An 18,696-nucleotide genomic window follows, 5' to 3' on the forward strand; every position below is an offset into this window, starting at 1 on the left:
AGCTGCTCGCTGTGGCGCTAAGAGCGTAGCGTCCAGGTTGACTGTTGACACATGTTACCATCGAGAGTGAGATACATGTCTGGGCTTTCCTATGAACCATTGTCGCTACTGGTGTTTGTATCACAGGTTGATCTGGACGTCTCACGATTTGCCACAGCTGATTGACCTCACGCTGAGCTCGGGCTGGATGTCAGTGTACTCTGCAGACTAGCAGGCTGTATGACAGTGGACAGTTTTCACAATGACTTAGCTTCAGCTTAATAACGATGTATGCGGCTCGGAACGATGGCTTTAAGTGACCATTTGAACAGTGCGGAATGAAAAATACCCGATGGTAACCGGTGTCACAAGGTAACGTGGACACTGCGCTACAGCGAGCAGCTAACAGCTAACATAAGAGCTAAAAGGGGTCTCCACTCCGCTCTCGAGCCGCTCGGCGTGAACTAATGCCTCAGCCTGTTCCACGCATGAGTTATTTGAGAGTACAGACATTCACGACAAAGATATGAGACCGACAACATGCACTTTTGGACGATTTGTGCTCTGTAGCGCTCGTCTAGAATACACATATACATGACTTGGAGCGATGAGCAGTATGTTTTTCCTGGTTAGCGGACATGGCTGAGGATCCCTCTCTCTCCAGACGGGATTCTCAAACCACACCACCAGCACACCTGGGACCCTCGCAAGTTAAAATGAACGCCAGTCAAATTCATAACTAAACCAGAGCTACATGAACAAATGTCAACAACTGCAGCTAACAGTTACCTGAGCGGGCTTGCTGGCGGGCTTGCTGGTAGCCAGCAACATTCCTGTACAGTGTACACTGCCCTTTGGTTTCACTCAAGTTCCCTGACATAGCCAAAGTCCTGACAGCTGTTTTGTACAACTCACCACCAATAAGCATGATGCAGATGGAGAAGATCTTTTCAGAGTTGGTGTTTGGGGAGACGTTCCCGAAGCCTACGCTGGTCAGACTACTGAAGGTGAAGTACAGAGCTGTGACATATTTATCCCTAATGGAGGGACCCGACCTGATGACGGAGTCATTGTATGGCTTCCCCAGCTGCTCACCCAGATTGTCCAACCAGCCAATCCCAGCAGAGGTTGACCGCTCCACATTACCTATGGCATACCTGGAGTAAGGAGACAAACACAAAAATGAACCTTTTATACACACTACAGTGGGATGCAGCATTTGTATTACCCAGTTATTCATTAAAACATTCTCAATGTTGAGCACAGAAGAAAAATGACTATTCTCTAATAATGTAATTTTTAAAGACACAAGTTGCATGAAGAAAAGAGTATTTGCATTCCAGAAGTATTTTGGTATTAAACACCAGAAAGTATTGCTGACTTAAATTCAGCGAAGTAGGGCCAGCTCATTAAATGTGAAAGTTTATGGTTAGTAGTATGCCATTAATAGAGGTTATTGCATCATGTTTATTTCAAGTCTTGTGGGAAGGATGTGTTGATGTGATGTGTCTCTCATTAACTGAAATGTTTTAATTTGAAAATCCTCCTGAAGAATTACTAAAGTTTGTTATGAGATTGAGATTGACACATTACGTTATACTCCACTGTGGTTTCTGGCATTCATGCTTTGAGCCTGATCACCAGCTAATGTGATTGGCCGCCACAATGTGATGTCAGGCTGCGTTTCTCTTAAAGTTGAGTTGATTTAAAAAATTTTGAAGCCAAACCATAACAAGCCTTTGCCTTCCCCTCAGATCAATGCCCAGGTAGCAGAGTTGGGGTTATCACTCTCTCCAGGAAATACACAGGACCATGGTTCTTCAGTTACAGATGACTTTATTCTCCTCCTTCCTCATAAACCACCATAAGTCAACGTTCGTTTGTTTTCTTTTCCATGAGGGTTGCGGGATGTTGCTGCTTTTTATCCCCCTGAGGGGTTGCGGGGCTTACTGGGGTCAAATCCAGTTCTACTCATGGGCGAAGGCCAGGGTACACCCTGAATGTGTCACGAGCTCATTGCAGGACCCTTACTGATGGCTGCCCCAGAGGGGGCCAACTGCACATCAGGAGCAATTCTGGGGTTCAGTATCTTCCTCAAGGATACTTCGGCATGTAGCTCAGTCCCACCCAGGGAAGCTGGGAATTTGAACCAGCGACCTTCCAATCACTGGTCCACCAGCTCTACCCACTGAGCTACAGCCACCCCCACTGTTAAATAGACAGCATGCAAAATTAAGCCACAATTTGTACATACAGATTAGGGCTGAACGATATGGACAAAATTTCATATCTCGATATTCATGCCAGATATCTCGATATCGATACAATATGACTACGGGTTCGGTGAAAACCAAGCATTTTTCAGAAAAATAAAGAGATTATTTTAAGCCATATACAAATGGTTGATAGAGAAATCTTTACCAAATAATCACAAACTCACTACAGAGACAAATAAAGGGAGGGAGAAGAACAAACGAACTTTGTGCATTTTTACAAGATGAACGATGACATCCTAATCTGGAGAGAGAGTGAGAGTGAAGATCGAGACTCAGCAGCTTCAGGTTATCGCTGGTAAAGTACCAATGGAATTTAGAAATACTAAGAAGTCAGAGAATTAACGGATCAAAACAGAGTAGACGGCAGCTATAAGGTCTCAAATCCACAGAGCGAGCGGCCAAAGCGTCCGCTCCTGCTGCCCCAGCCAGCCCCCACACAGAGAGCCGGCGCTGCTGCAGGGGAGCCGCAGACTGATGACTCTGAGCAGCAGGAGAATTACAATATAATTTATTTCTCGCCTTTCCCCTGATGATCTGAATAAGTCTCTAAATTTGTTGCTAGTCCGTTTTTATAAATGAAGTCGCTAAGAGGGTCTGAAAAGTCGCTAAACTAGCTAGAAAGTCACCAAGTTGTTTGTGCGTCTCACTCTCCATCTCCCTCACTCCCGCCCTCGTATGTTTGTCATTGGTTGGCTTCAGCTGTCGATCCACAGCAAGCATGAAATAATGTTTGTGGTTGGCTGGCTTTAGCGGTGCATTCAAGGGCAATCGTAAAAAGGATGTTTGTTGTGACTGCCAGAGCTGTACGTGCAGGGCGAGCAGGGGGGAATCTATATCGTTTATATCGTTGCTTTTTCGATATGAATATCTTGAATGTTCATATCTAGATATAGATACTAGTGATGTGTCTTCCGTGCCGAGGCTTCGAAGCGTGTGTCGAGTAGTCCAGTAAGATTTTTGTGAAGCGCGTATCGAGGCTTGTGTCGATGATTTAGGTAGTGACATTCGAAGCCTCGCGAGCCGGCTGTACCACGTGACTGATTCAGGTTTGCGGCTTTGGTGTGTGATTTGAAATATGAGGGGCAACGAAACAGACCCCGGTTCGAATCCCAGCCGGAGTTCCTTTGCTGCATGTCACACCCCCTCTCTCTCCCATATTTCCAATCTATCTGCTGTCATAAATAAAGGTGTCTATGACTGGAAAAAATCTTAAAAAAAAGAAACTGTCCGAAGCCCAGCACAGTGGAGAAGTTGTTGTTTTTGATCAAATTGAATACAATTTCCTCATTGTACGTGTTACATTTTGTCCCGAGTATCACATTCACATGACAACCCTCTCCCCAATTTGTTTCAACTTTCCCCTCTGTCATCATTCTATCAGAAAAACAGACACTATATTAATTAATATATTATTTGTTTATTTGCATTATCATGTAAGCACAATTCAATTCAAAGCTTCACGCCCTGGTGTCATTATAAACACTCATTCATTGTCCACTTGATGGCACAGTAGAGCAAATGAAGCACCATGAAGCTTCGGCCCATGTGTGAGCCAATTGGATGGAAAGCTTCAATGCTTCATGAAGCTTCATCTCGCCATCACTAATAGATACGATAACGATATATCGTTCAGCCCTAATACAGATATACAGAATGTAAACATACGCACAATACAACATAACAGAAATAAACATACCTCGCTGGCTGCACACAACCAAGAGGGAATTAATCCACTTGAGCAATTTTTCCAAAACCAAAAATAAAATGTACACAAAACGAAATACTTCATCCAAAGCAATAAAATATCTCTGCACAAACTTAAGGTTTAAACCTCTTTGTGGAGGCTTGCACACTTCTCCTGCTTCACAACCTTCTTATACACCTTTTTCTTCCTGAGTGACGTGTTACAATTAAATTCGTCCCACTTGCAACACAGGATAAAAATATTGTCCTACTCAGTCTTAGACAAAGAAAATAATTATCCATGAAAATAAATTGTATAAAAATAAAATATATAAGAAACCATTAAATAATGACATAAATAATATTTGTGGCAGTTAAACTCCCACTAAATCACCATTGTTGTGATTTCAATTCACTCCCCTTTTAATACCTTTGGTTCAATTTCACATAGTGAAATTAGTTTTCACATAGTTAACAAGTCAACCATTACTCTTACTCTGCTTCAAGCAGTAGGACAGTCTTTTGTACAGGCCGGTCAAGATACACTGGAATAGTAGTGCGCTTTCCCTGTTTGCCCAAGGTTGAGTCAGTAACTAACAGTTCCACCCTTCTGACTCTTCCATCAGCACTGGGATACACCTCTGTTACTCCTGCCAATTTCCATTGATTTTGCGGAGAACTGTCCTCATAAAGAATGACAATGTTATTAACCTCATATCTCTCTTATTTGTTTGCCATAATTGTCTTTTTGGCGAAGATTAAGAAGGTACTCCTTTCTCCACCTCGTCCAAAAGTCGTTTGACAGAAACGGCACCTGATGCCATCTCTTAGGCAAATATAGATCTTAGGATCTTAGCCTCCACTAGGAGGCGATCTTATGCTGGACTTCATCATGAGGATGTGGTTTTGAGTCATAGGCAAGGCCTACAGAACATCACAGACTACAGGACCATCACCAGCATCAGCTCCACAGACAGCCTACCGGATGACCTCAACACCTTCTACACCCGCTTCGAGACCTCCAGCCACACCACAGAGAGTGGGCACCTAAACCCCCTCCCCCCACCAACCGTCTCATCAGGCTAGGTACAGAGTCCTGGGGAACATCAACCCCTGCAAGGCAGCCGGACCAGACAACATCCCTGGGCGGGCTCTCAGAGCAAGTGCCGACAAGTTGGCTGATGTTCTCACATCCATCTTCAACCTGTCCCTCAGCCACAGCACCATTACCTCCTGCTTCAAGACCACAAGCATCGTCCCCCTCCCCAGTAAGAGCCCACCCACCTGCCTAAACGATTACAAGCCAGTAGCACCCACTCCAATATTTATAAAGTGTTTGGAGAGAGTGGTTCTGACCCACATTCAGAGCAGCATACCGGACACCCTGGACCACCTGTAAAACGCTGGCCCAACAGGTCCACCGAAGATGCTATTGCTGCTGTTCGCCACTATTCCCTCTCCCACCTGGAAAATAGAGACTCCTACATCAGGACGCTCTTTGTGGACTACAGCTCCACAGTAAACACAGTCATCCCCAAAAAACTCACCGCAACTGTTCGCACTTGGTCTGCACCCCACCATCTGTGACTGGATCCTAAACTTTCTGACTGGCAGGCCCCAGTCTGTCAAGATTGGAAATAGGACTTCAGCCAGCATCATCACAAACATTGGCACTCCACAGGGATGCGTCCTCTGCCCCATCCTCTACACCCCTCACCCCCCACAAGGACAACACCAGCCTAAAGTTTGCGGACGACACTGCAGTGATGGGATGCATCATTGGTGGGATGAAGTGGCCTACAGGGGGGAGGTGGCCAGTCTGGTGTCAATGTGTGAGGACAACAACCTCACCCTCAACACAGACAAGACGAAGGAGATGATGCTGGACATGAGGAAGAAGAGGAGACCTCATCGGCCACTTTTTATGCAGGATCTTTAAGTAGAGAGGGTGAGCAGCTTCAAATACCTGGGCGTCCACATCAGTGATTACCTCATTTGGTCAGTCAACACCACGCAGCTGGTAAAGAGGGCCTAACAGCATGATCCAGATCCTTCATTGCATTCATGAACTCTCCCTTTGCACCTACAAAGTTGGTAAATTGATCATATCTAAGCTGTCTTACATTCCCACGTATTGCAATGAATGCATGCAATGCATTGATAAAAGTGTCTGAAGTGAGATCATCAAGCATTTCTATATGTACGGCCTGTGAACATGTAAACAGAAGACCATACTTCTTAAGTCCCTTTCTTGCTTCCTTCATATAGAACAGTCCAAAGCAGCCTATTCCACAATATGTGAATGGAGGTATCATTTCCATTCTGTCCTCTGGCAAATCTGCCATCTTTGGATCTTGTGTGCTCCTTCTGTACTTCCTGCACATTGTGCACCTATAGATGTGTGAGGCACCCGCTCCGCTGCAGCCTATGACCCAAATTCCATTGGACCGCAATTCATTTACAGTTATGCCTCTTCTTAGATGATGCACCTTCTGGTGGTAGTGCTTGATAAGTAAAGCACACACATGACTTGGTAGAATGGCAGGATGCTTGACATGGGTGAAGACTAGATCTTGTCAAATGTCCTCCAACCCTGAGCACACCATACTCATCTTTGAACGGACGTTTATGATGTTTGTTTGCTTTGTCTTTGGGTCTTACTTCCATCGCTTAATACTTTTGATTTCACTGCTGAATTATTCCTCTTCTTGAACCAGTTTGATAATGAAAAGCTCTGCTTGCTGTCTTGGCACGTGGCTTCACTTGTTTTAGACTTCAGACTCTTAATTTGCTTCGACAGCTCTTTTCCTTTCAGAAAACTTGGACAGACGGTCTAGCAACGTCCTCTCTTCCTTTGCCTTGGTGTTAAGCACCTAGGCCTTTCGCAGTTCTGGATCATCACCACTGACTTCTAACCTCTGACATTCCCTGCACGTATGTCCTTTTCCCATAGGAAATCTGGGCCAGTGAATCAATTTGAACTGACAAGCTGATGTGCTATAGACCCCTTGAGGCAAAATCTGCAGGGTCATCTTCACATACTGCTATTGCTCAGGATCTGTAGAAGACTTAATTCTCTGGATTCTGTTAACCACAAATACAAACTGTTTGGCATCATTATTTATATGACCAAGAGCGAACTTTGATTCCGTCCAAAAATGCTCTTGAAGACCATGGGCTCTATCTTGCACTAAACGCAATTGACTTTGTACACTGGCGCTTGTATAATTCCTATTTTGCATTCGGCGCACATTGGAATTTTCCCTCCACAGACGCACGTCCTTAAATTAGGGAATGAACTTAAGCTCCTGGGGGCGGTTCAGCGAAAAGAGGAGGCGTGTTCCAGCGCAAACGTTCACTGGTGCTATTTTGCTGTTTCAGAAAACAATTGCACAACAGACCAGGAAAAACCTAGTCTAAAGTCAGTGGCGCTTATTCAGATGCTATTTTAAGGGCGCATGCTTGGCCATAATGTAGCGTGTGCTCAACGTGCATACACTTTGCTTCTCTCATCTACAAGGAAGCAGTTCCCGTTTTTGCAAACCATACAAAAAAAGTTGAAAAGATTTCAACAGAAGAACCAATTCTTTTTCCCTCTGATATGCGACGCGCCCGCCGTAGCCGTGAGGGTCCGGGAGTGGCAATGTGCGATGTGCTCCTAGTGGAGCGGGTGGACGGAGATGGAGTTGGGGGAGGAGGGGGAAGGAGGAAGGGGCACAACAGGAGCAGGTGGTGCGTTTGGAGACCTGAGGCGATGCGCCTTAGAGGCCGCAGCAACATCGCCACCCGGTCAAGACGGGCATTAATACCTTGCCGCATCCCGGACAGTGCGGTCCAGTCTGACAATGCTGCCACAGCGTGTAGTGGGTCTGGATCCTCTGCACCTTGGTGTTTGCGCTGCTCCATCATCAGCTGGCCGTTGCGCACTGCTTGGCCCGTGCGCACTGCTCCCAAGGCCAGGGGCGATGTCATGGGGATGCCAGCCTTAGAAACAATTGTGGCAATTTCCTCCCACGCCCGTTTAACCAAAGCTAATTTGGATGGATTTCTCCCATCCCCATACAATGCCATTTCTCGGTCTTTTACGGCCCTGACGAGAACGTCAGTCTCCTCGGCTGTGAACCGCTCCTGGCGTGCACTTGGCAAATTCGCCATTATAATAGCAATCCGCCATGGAACAATCGCACCTGCTTTTAAAGGGAATGTGAGATGACGCTCTGATTGGTTTATTGCACGTTACGCCCAAACCACACCTATGACTAATGTAGCTACTTCAGACCAACCCATTTTAGATTTGCGTCAGGCGCAAGAGTCATTTATCCCGCCGGCATAATAGCAACAGCGCCTGAGATCCGCCCACAAAGCTACTTGCGTTTTGCGTTTGATACTTGCGTTTCAGATCGTTAAGATAGAGCCCCATCTATCTCAAGGTCATGTCTGAGCATTACACTTGTCCTTGCTGCTACCACTGCTGGAGATAACTCAAGGTGTGGTACTGTAGTTACCTTGGTAGGGGCCCCATGTTCTTTCCCCGGACTAGTGAGCAATGGACCTCTCTATCGGCATTGACTGCTCTGAGATAACTACACTCACCATAACAAGTAACACTAGCATCTGAGAAGTACTTTCTGATCTTCAGCCAGACTCCTCTCACTTGCTGCTCCACTCACCTGCGGTCCATCGACACTAATCACCAGATACCTATTTTAAGCAGGTCTTTCTCCTCCAGCCTCCATCAGTTCATTGTGAAACCAACCATGGTAACACATAGGACTAGTTGAGGAGATTTTGTGTAAACTCTGTATTTTTTCACCTGTCTGAGGCCTGCCTTTTCCCCCCTCTGTGCTGCATACCTGCCACATGTACCAGCCCGTTCAGTCCTGTCCAGCCTTGCCTGTCACCTCTTCAGTAACCCAGCTCTGGACTATCCACAGAGGACTTTCTGGGAGCTGCTGCCTTTTTTTGAACTCCTTGTTTTTTCGGCATTAAAGACTGCCTTTGCTTAGAACTCCTGTCTCAGCATCTGCATTGTGGGTCCAATCTCAAATACTACGCAATATAACAGAAGTTGTCTGGAATATATCATCTTTTGATCTTTACATTAGACAAGTTCCGAAGATCTTGAAGCCAAGACTCCCACCTTGTTCTGAGCCCTTCAAGGAGTGGCTTGTTCAAACGGCACATTAAAAATAACAACAACAACATAAGCCCTGATTGTTCTATTTCTAACCAATACAACTAAATTACAATGATGAGTGCCTCATGCAGATCACTGTATATATCCCGAGTACGGAGTAACGGACTTGCTTATCCCTCAGGAGCGGTGGTGGTTCGCCCATTCCCCGCCAATGGTGATTCACACAGAGCTAAGCATCTCCACCTTAAAGACGAGCCACTGTGAAATTCACACAGAATGCCGGCGCTACGGCTCCCAAAGAGGCGTGACGGTACACGTCACGATGATGACATCGGTGTGTTTTCAAGGTGTTTCCCCTGTGTCCCCCCTGTCAATCTAAACCTGCGGACTATGAATGCTGTTATAATGTGTTGTGATCGAGATCCTGACCCACCAAACATCTTGGAGAGTGACAAAGTTACCTTTTTTAAACTGGAAGCTGTCTTACTCACTTGCAGGGACGGAGGCTGTTTTTAAATGTTCAACAGACTTTTTTCTTGCTGCATTTTCGTCTTGTTGTTTCTTTAAAAGAGCAGCCTCTTCCTTTGCTGCCTCTAGACGGTGAGTTAACACCGCTGCTTCTTGGTCTGGAATAGAGTTCTCAACGGGTCAGGCCAGCCCGACAAACCCGACCGGACCCGCGGGTTCGGGCCGAAAAAATACGCAAATAAGCCGGGTCGGGTCAGGCCTCGGGCTTCCTTTTTTATAAAACACACTTCATAAAACACATTTCTTGCAGGTTGTAAATTATAGCCTATATTGTTTGTTGTGAATCATCGCTGTTCACGTGTGGTGAAGAGTAAGTCTGGCTGCCTGCTTCATGGGGAGGGGCAGATGCAGACCTGACGCTGCTGCTCACAATAACAAGTGTATGAGGAAAACAATGCAGGCACGCAGGAGGTCGGGTTCGGGTCAGGTTCGGGCAGACAATTCATGCTGGTGTGTCGGGCTGCGTCGGGTTCAGGCTTAAAAACCCTCGGGCCGGGCCGGGTTGGGTTGTAATTTTCAGGCCCGAACTCTAGTCTGGAACTATCAGCCTATCCTTAGCTTCAAGTCTCTGCAGTTTCTCTCAATGGTACTCTTGCTCAGCCATAATCTTCAATAACGCTGATGTAGCGGCATATTCTGCTGTAGCTTCTTGAGTTTTTGGCTGAAGAAACACCAGAGAGAATGGACTTAGCCTTAGAGCACATAGGGGCTGAAGGTGCGTCAGTGGAGACTTAAGATGTAAATACAGAGCCACCATCAGGCCAAATCGTCTCCTTCATTGTTCCTTGAATTTGAGACTGAGCGTTCTGCACAACAATCCTTGTGACTGATAAACAGTTGTCCAGCTTGCGGTGCATTTCGTTGACTGGGTTGTCAATACTTCGGTATCCATCATAAACAACATTCAGTTCAGATAAGTCCTTTTGAATAGTGTTGATGTTAGTGTTGATGTGTACTTCTAGGATGTTTCTGGGATCCTGTTTTATTACAGACCTTTTAGCAACCTTGGTGAAAGCTTGCCAGCGGTCATAAATGCTGTCAAAACTAAGAAGTAGCCCTTCTGTCTCTTCTTTCTGAAATTCCTTTCCTTTTTCTGGTGTGGGCTCTCTCACTTCTACGCGACTCTGCAGACTGGCCTGCTTGTTGTGCACCAGCAGATTCATTTGACTGGACTGACTCTGCCATTTGCTATATGGCAGTGTCTTTATAGTGACCTCTCTTGAGTTGTTTCTGACAATTGAATTATTCAGGAATTAACTGTTTGTCATTAGCTTGTCTCACATAAGCAGTGTAGATAACACCAAATATTTTAACAAATATTCAAAACCAATTTAGGAGAGCTGTTCATACAGCCACATTGCACAAGTATGTAAACTTTTTTTCACAATTATATCCACAGGGACCACTACAGTATTGATATAACATAATGAAACTTGGTACATGATTCTCCAGGATAATGACATATTAAAGCATGGTACCAGCAGCCCAATTTTTGGACACTCTCATGAAGTAATTACCACCAATTTTGAGTGGTATCATTAAACATAAATCACCAACATTGTTGAAAAAATTTGATTTTCTTAATACACTACAGCGCAAATCCACTTTATCTGACTATGCTTGCAAAGCTCTATCTATTATTTTTGTATTATTATTAGGGGGCCAAGCCCGAGGGGCCGAGGGAACACGTATGCAAGCATACGTGTTTCCTAGGACCAGCGGTGCTAGGAACCCTATTGTAATTGTAAAGATTTTTATTTTTATTTTTCTCCGGCTAAAAGTGGTGCTGCAGACCAAACCGTGCAAGGGAGGGTGGTGCAATTTGGAGGGTTGGTCCAGACTCCTGCGAATATCTCAGACACAAAAAACTACATATATCCGCCTGCAGGGGGCGCTATAACCTAGGCCAACACGTTTTTCCTGCAACTCCCAAACCGTATGTCGTACATTTATAAACCTTGTATCCCCAGATTCCCTGAATCGAGCTGAATCACTTTGCAATTGGCCACGCCCACTTTCGGTTAGAAAGTTTTTTCGCAAAATCGCAAAAACTGGAAAACCTACTTTTTCGAACTCCTCGTTGGAATTTTGTCTGATCTGTGTGAAACTTGGCACGTACACGCTTCAGCTGGATCTGATCTAAAGTTATCAAAAGAATTTTGCTTGGTCAAAAAATGCGCTAATTATTCACGAAAACATTTCTGTAGCTAGCTATAAACATGTAAGCTCTTTGATATCTCAGTCAAACTAAATGCTATTAACACCAAATTTGAGATCCTTGGTTGCCATGACACTGGGAAGGGATGAGCCGAATTTTGCGAATTTTGGCCACTAGGGGGCGCTAAAAATATGGGAAGTTTATATCTCTTGAACGGCTACACCGATTTTTACTGAAATTTGGTCGGTATGATGTAGGGCCAATCCTGAGGCCATATCTTGAAGGTGGTCATGACTGGTCAATGTGGGCGTGGCTTATTACAAGATAAACAACAAACATTAATTTCAGCCAAACTATTATGCTGAGAGCTTTGACATTTATATGGTACAGATAGAATAGGACACAGTTCTTCCATACCGAAATTTGTACATGTTTTTCCAGTAAGTGGCGCTATAATGGATGCAATCGCGTTTTTGCCTGTAACTTCCACATTTTAAATAACACATTTCCAAACCTTATATCCATATGTTCCCTGAACACAGCATGGTTTTCTGACATAGGACACACCCACCTCTGCTGCACATTATGTTCGCTAAAGCGCCACATATGCAAAACCTACTTTTTCAAACTCCTCCTTGGGATTTTGTCCGATCTGCGTGAAATTTGGCACGTACACTCTTCAGCTGGACCTGATCTAAATTTATCAAAAGAATTTTGCTCAATCAAAAAATGCGCAAATTATTAACGAACAAATTTCTGTAGTTAGCTCTAAAAATGTAAACAGTTTGATATCTCGGTGAAACTAAATGCTATTAACAACACATTTGAGTTCCTTGGTTGGCATTAAACTGGGAAGGGATGAGCCGAATTTGGCGAATTTTGCCCACTAGGGGTGGAAATAATATCGAGGGGTAATATATCTCCTGAACGGCTGCACCAATTTTTACGACGTTTGGTCGGTATGATGTAGGGCCAATCCTGAGGCCATATCTTGAAGGTGGTCATTACTGGTCAATGTGGGCATGGCTTAGTATAACAAATCCAAATTGGCACACATTCAGCCTTTTGCACTTCCACTGCACTTCCCATTACAGCGAATACCACGGCTCAGACTTTGGCCTGTGTCCTTACTTTTGCCCCAAGCCCGTCATCCTTTGGGGCCAACTTCCGTGGGCTCTGCGGTGCGTGGGGTCCGAGTCGCGCAGGGGGGCTTGGACCCCATTCATAACTGCTTGCAGTTCTAGTTATTATTATTATTATTATTATTATTAACCTTTCTAGTTTTTCCCACATGTATTTTACCCAGTTTTTCTTAATTTATACATCATGTCTAAATTTAGCTCAATGTATAACTTATGAACATTTGGATTTTTTCAATTTAACCTTGGTGCATTTTATTACAATACAACACTTATGGAAGTTAAATCAAATAATAGCCGCGGCATTTATTTGTTTCAATCACTTAACAGACCAGGCGTTTTTTTGGGACAGGCGTTTAATTCCTTCCTCTCAAAATCCGGAATGAAAATGTCACAAACTTCCCCAGCTTCTCGGTGAATTCTCTGGCATCCTCCTGCAAGTTGCGGCGGAGTTAACAATTCATCCAACTAGCACTCGCTGCAAACTCCTCATCTCTGCTGTCTGTCACTCACGGTTTTCCCGAGTTTTCCTCTGCATATTTTACGACAGAAAGTTTGAATTTCAAGTCATACTTTTTATTTTGTTGCTGCACCGGAGCCATGTCGATCATCAGTGTGATACTGACTGACAGAAAGCAGCACAACGCGTGAAAAAGGCGAAGAAGAAAAACGTGCAGTGTCAGTGGTCACGTCTTCTTCCTTGATTAAAAAAGAATAAATGAATTAGACCCAGCATTTATTTGGAACCAGCGGTTATTTATCAAAATATACACCTGCATCGGCGTTTAAAGGGGACCCTGCGGTTAATTGACACGCGGCTATTATTTGGTAATATATGGTACATTTACACCCAACTCTGTACGCCGGGCCGGGATGCGAACCAGCGCCCCATGATGCAAAAAGCATCATAAATTGACGTTCTTAACCACTGTACTATCATCACAAACATACTAGCGCTCCAGTATTTATACTATATAACATATCCCGCTGCCTGGGTAGCTGGCTATTGGCTAATATGGCGAAAGTAGAGTCGCTATTGTTCTACTTTATGTTGATGTAGCTACTGTAATGAAAAGCACGGGCGCTCGTGTATTGATTAACTGATATTTTATTCCAAAAGTCGTCATAAAATAAAGGGAACCACCACATTTAACAGCCTGGAGGACGGAAGTAGATAAACTTAAGATAAATAGAAACAGTGCCCGTCCGTATGCGACGCTCCTTGAAGTACAGCGAACACATCCGCAAAGAAGCGGGTATAATCTGATTGGTCAACAGTAGCGGCCTTCTATTGGTTGACAGTGTTGATACACAAGAAAAATCCGTGAGCAGAGGAGAGATCCGAGAGCAGAACTTGACCTGTGAGCAGGTGTGTGTTCTGAGCGCGTGCACTTAGATCTGAGCTCGCAGAGGGCACATTTGAATGCGAGCGACATTTTTGTTTGCAAGAAGGGGAAATGTGAACACAGGCATGTGATTTTTTACTTTAAGCAGACATTTTGAAAGAAAGCAGAAGAAATTTAAATGCAAACACAAAATGTGAGCATGAGGAGAACAAATCTGAGCACGCGAAGGAGCTGTGTCACTGAAAAGGAATGAAATCATGCTCTCAAACTGAAAATCTATGCTCTTGATTAATGACTTGATTTAACTTCCATAACACTGACTTCAAAAAAAGTTGGGACACTGTCTAGCCCCTAGATTCCAAGGGGACCGTTACTGTTGCATTAAGGTCACAATATGGTCACCGGAGCTTCGTCAATGCTCATGTTTCCTATGCACATCTCAGCAGCGTCCCAGAAGTGGCTCATGGCTCAGCTCTGCGCAGAATACACGGCAAGTCTATATTTGACAGTGGTAGACCACAGTCTCATCAAGCTGAACAGAGCAGATTGTACAAGTCAGGAAGTCAAACAGAGGAACAGCATAGTGCATCTTATTTTCAAAAATAAAACACCCGGTACCATTTTGGGATCATGTTCCACTTCACTACATCAAACATTTAAGTACATTTACATTTAAGTACATAGCCTACTCACCCATGGTGGAAGCACAAAAATTAAGAAGATGGGACATGGGCAACAAATGTCTACCTTATGGGAGAGTTGCAAAAAAAATACCACTGTTGAAGAAAGCTCATTAAATCTCCACTAGAGTTCACCCAAAGGCATTTGGGAGTCTCCAAGGTCAACTGGAACATGGTTCTTTGGTCTGATGAGACCAAAACTGAGCTTTTTTGCCATCAGTATACAGTTTTCGGACACCAAACATTGAGAGATCACCACAAACACACCATCCCTACCATGACCGCATGGTGGTGGCAGCATTATGGGGATATTGGTTCACACCATTCATTTGCAAACGATTGCATTCTGTTCCTACTTTCATGGAATAAGGGTATGGTACCAATGTACAACGATGATGAAATGGATGTCTGGTTTTGGCTGTTATGTCACCCATGTTCTGGGTGTCATTTTTAGTAAACTTTTGGTCCGAGTTACAAATACCGAAAACTAGAGTAATGTACCAGATGCAGGCCAGCCAGTGGGCGATGAGGGCAAAGGTGCACATGAGGAGGAAGAGGACAGCTGCACCATACTCTGAGTAACGGTCCAACTTTCTGGCTACACGAACCAATCGCAATAACCGACCCGTCTTCAGTAAGCCAATCAGTGTGGTGGTCTGTTAGGAAGAGGAGACAGGATGCAGCAATATGATTATGTGACTTGGTAAAATGAGCAACTTTTTTTAAAAAAAGAAAACACAATACAGTACATCATTACTAGGGGTGCAACGGATCAAAAAACTGACGGTTCAGATCGTTTTGCGGATTAGAGTCACGGATCGGATCATTTTTCGGATCAGCAAAAAAAAAAAGAAAAAAAAAAAAAGACAAGACAAATGCTGCGGTGATAAGCGGCTGTTAAGCAGTCTTCGTTCTCACTCCTGTCAGTGAAACACCGGGGTCACTTCAAATGCGTGGCCATGCTTGATGTTTTTCCACTGTCATATGGCTTTCTTGTGCCACAGTGCCTACACACCGTCACAGTTTTATCCACTAACCTCTTTCCTTCATCATTATATTTGACAGGGAAGCCAAAATGCAAAAACCTTTTTTTTTTTCATAAATCAATCCGCAGATCACATGTGTGCCGAACCGAAGATATTGATCCAAACGGATCACGGATCAATGATGATCCGTTGCACCACTAATCATTACAGTTTCAGGCCTCCCGATTCTCCTCTTTCTCTCTCTCTCTCTCTCTCTCTCTCTGTCTCTCTCTCTTTCTCTCTCTCTCTCTCCTCTAACCCCAACAGTCTTTCCTCCCTTCCTTGCTCCTCATATCACCCTTTTCTTCCTCTTTCCCTCCCTCCTCCCTACCTCTCCCTCTCCACCTCCCCTAACAACCTCCTCTCCTGAGCGGTAGATGAGGAGGTCAAAGGGAATGGCTGCCACCATGTCGATAAGGAACCACCCTTTGAAGTAGTGGACTGCAATCCGAAAAGACTGGCTCACCACCTGAGGAGACAGAACACACAGAGTAAACCATATGCATTATCACATTTTTATAACTGTACTGTAGAGGGAGAGAGTACTTTGAAATCAGAAATTCTGCAGCCAAATGACATTATAGAAATAGAATCAGGTTTATTGCCAAGTAGTTTTTCACATACAAGGAATTTGCCTTTATATTTTGAACCCTAATAATGAAAAATAGAACAAGAAAATATAAAGAAAGATTACAATAGAAAAAAGAACATTCACAAAAACATAAAAAAAATTAAAACTGCAAGCAGTGATGAACGGGCCCTCGCAGTCCATGCGCGTCAGGGCATGCTGCTGTCGATGCATAGTGCTGTCAGTGAATACTCAAGCAACACCTTCTGCTGAGGAAGTCGTTCCTTTATAATTCGGTGGCCTGCTATTGCCGGTATGAAATAATGTACGCTGAAGTCAGAAAAATTGTGTGAACTGCTGCATGATTCCCCGGACAAAGACTGAGTTGATGGTCCGCCTCTGGAGCTGGCTGAAGAGAATGTGCACACGAGGCATGATGCAATGAAATAGTTTCAGGAAGAAGCTGAAAGCATCATCCTCCAGTAGCCTCACAAACCTTCCAGCTTCTTGCACAGTGGTAGGCTCAAACTCCCCTAATGGTTTCGAAGCACTGGATGATGTCACCTTTGTGCTAAAACAGTGTTCACTGCACAGATATGGAAGTTCCATCTTACTCTGTTTGCTCTTGGGAGTCTGTGTGCCACCACTCTGTCACGCACACTGGTTCTCTTGGGAGAACAATCCAGAGAATCCAGCCAGGTCAGAGAAAAACTGATTAACTGATGGGATGTGAGATGTCACCTTCTGCATGATGGAAGCTGAAGAGGAAGAAATTGCAGCTCATGGGGGAGTTGCTGTTGTGCATGTTCCTCTGGGGCTTTAACAGCCAAAAGTGTAAGTCTGAAATAAGACCATCAGCTGAAAGCCAACAAGATATCCTACATTTCTATGTATATATTGTCTATTTGAAGTAAAAGATGTGGGATCCAAATCAAGCTGAAGAGAACTTTTTCTTTAGTTCTTCCATCTGCTCTCCACTGTAGCGATGATGTCACACACTCTAGCTCACGCAATACACACCCATTATAAAATCAGACGGCCTACAAATCCTTAAAACTAAAACTTCGGAAATATACCACGAGATTAAGCACAATTCACTGAACGCGTGGATATAAGGTTTTTGAATGTGCGACAAAGTATATGGGAGTTATTAGCCAAAACGCACTTTCCTCAATAACAGTGCCACCTAGTGGTGGAAATTCAGGACAACAATAGATTATTGCTCCTGATGAGCAGTTGGCGCCTTGCATGGCAGCCTCCGTCATCAGTGTATGAATGTGTGTGTGAATGGGTGAATGTGGCATGTGTTGTACAGCGCTTTGAGCTGTCGTTAGACTGGAAAAGTGCTATAAAAATGCAGACCATTTACCATTATAAAATTTTTCGCCAGGTGTGACTTATATTCCAAGTTTGGTGAGTTTTGGGGTATGTTCAGGCAGTGAAAAATAAGATAATTTTGGTAGAAGAAAAAAAAAATAAAGAATCATTTGAAACACAATAGGGTCCTTGCAGGTTCCCTGCTCGGGCCCTAAAAACCAATGTAAACTATTTGTACAATATTTTATGTATCGTATTGTAGTAAATAACAGTAATGTTTATGTAGGAATGTGCAAAAATGGGCCAGGTTATGAGGAAAAATGTCACAGTATTAAGTTTAAATAAAATCTTCAATGTGCAATATAGGAAGAAACTGCTGTGGTGTGAGGTTGTGGTCCTGAGGAACCACAGGTGGATGAATGTCTAAAACTGTTTTTGTTTGCAGGGTGAGGATTCACCTACAAGCTTTTGGACTTCAGTTCCTGGATAGATGGATATTCTTTTTGTTGTTCTCTACCATATCCAATGTCCTTCGAGTGTTGATCTCCAAGTTGTTATAACTGCACCAGGCCACCAGATGGTCAATCTCCCAATGAGGGTGGTTTAATTTGCACAACTTCAGGAGTTTGACAGACTGTTGACTACTGGTGCAGCTGTTGGTATACAGGGAGTAAAGCAAATGGAAAGGATGCTGGCTTTTGGTGATCTAATATCTGCAAGTTTTATTTTTTAGATTTTAGATTTTTAGATTTTTTCCTGGTTTCATGCACTGCTATCCAGTCAGACGGGAAGTCTATGATTTACCTGCAGGCCTTGTCATTTCAAACTCAGCTTGGAGAACTTTTCCTGTAGCTGAGCTA

At 44.0% G+C, this 18,696-nt stretch overlaps 1 pseudogene; it reads right to left on the reverse strand.

The window, feature by feature from the left end:
* Positions 1-18,696, reverse strand: part of LOC115572317 (potassium voltage-gated channel subfamily H member 6-like) — a 105,353-nt pseudogene that overhangs the window by 26,466 nt on the left and 60,191 nt on the right.

The sequence above is a fragment of the Sparus aurata genome, chromosome 21 (genome assembly GCF_900880675.1).
Source record: "Sparus aurata chromosome 21, fSpaAur1.1, whole genome shotgun sequence".
Classification (NCBI taxonomy): domain Eukaryota; kingdom Metazoa; phylum Chordata; class Actinopteri; order Spariformes; family Sparidae; genus Sparus; species Sparus aurata.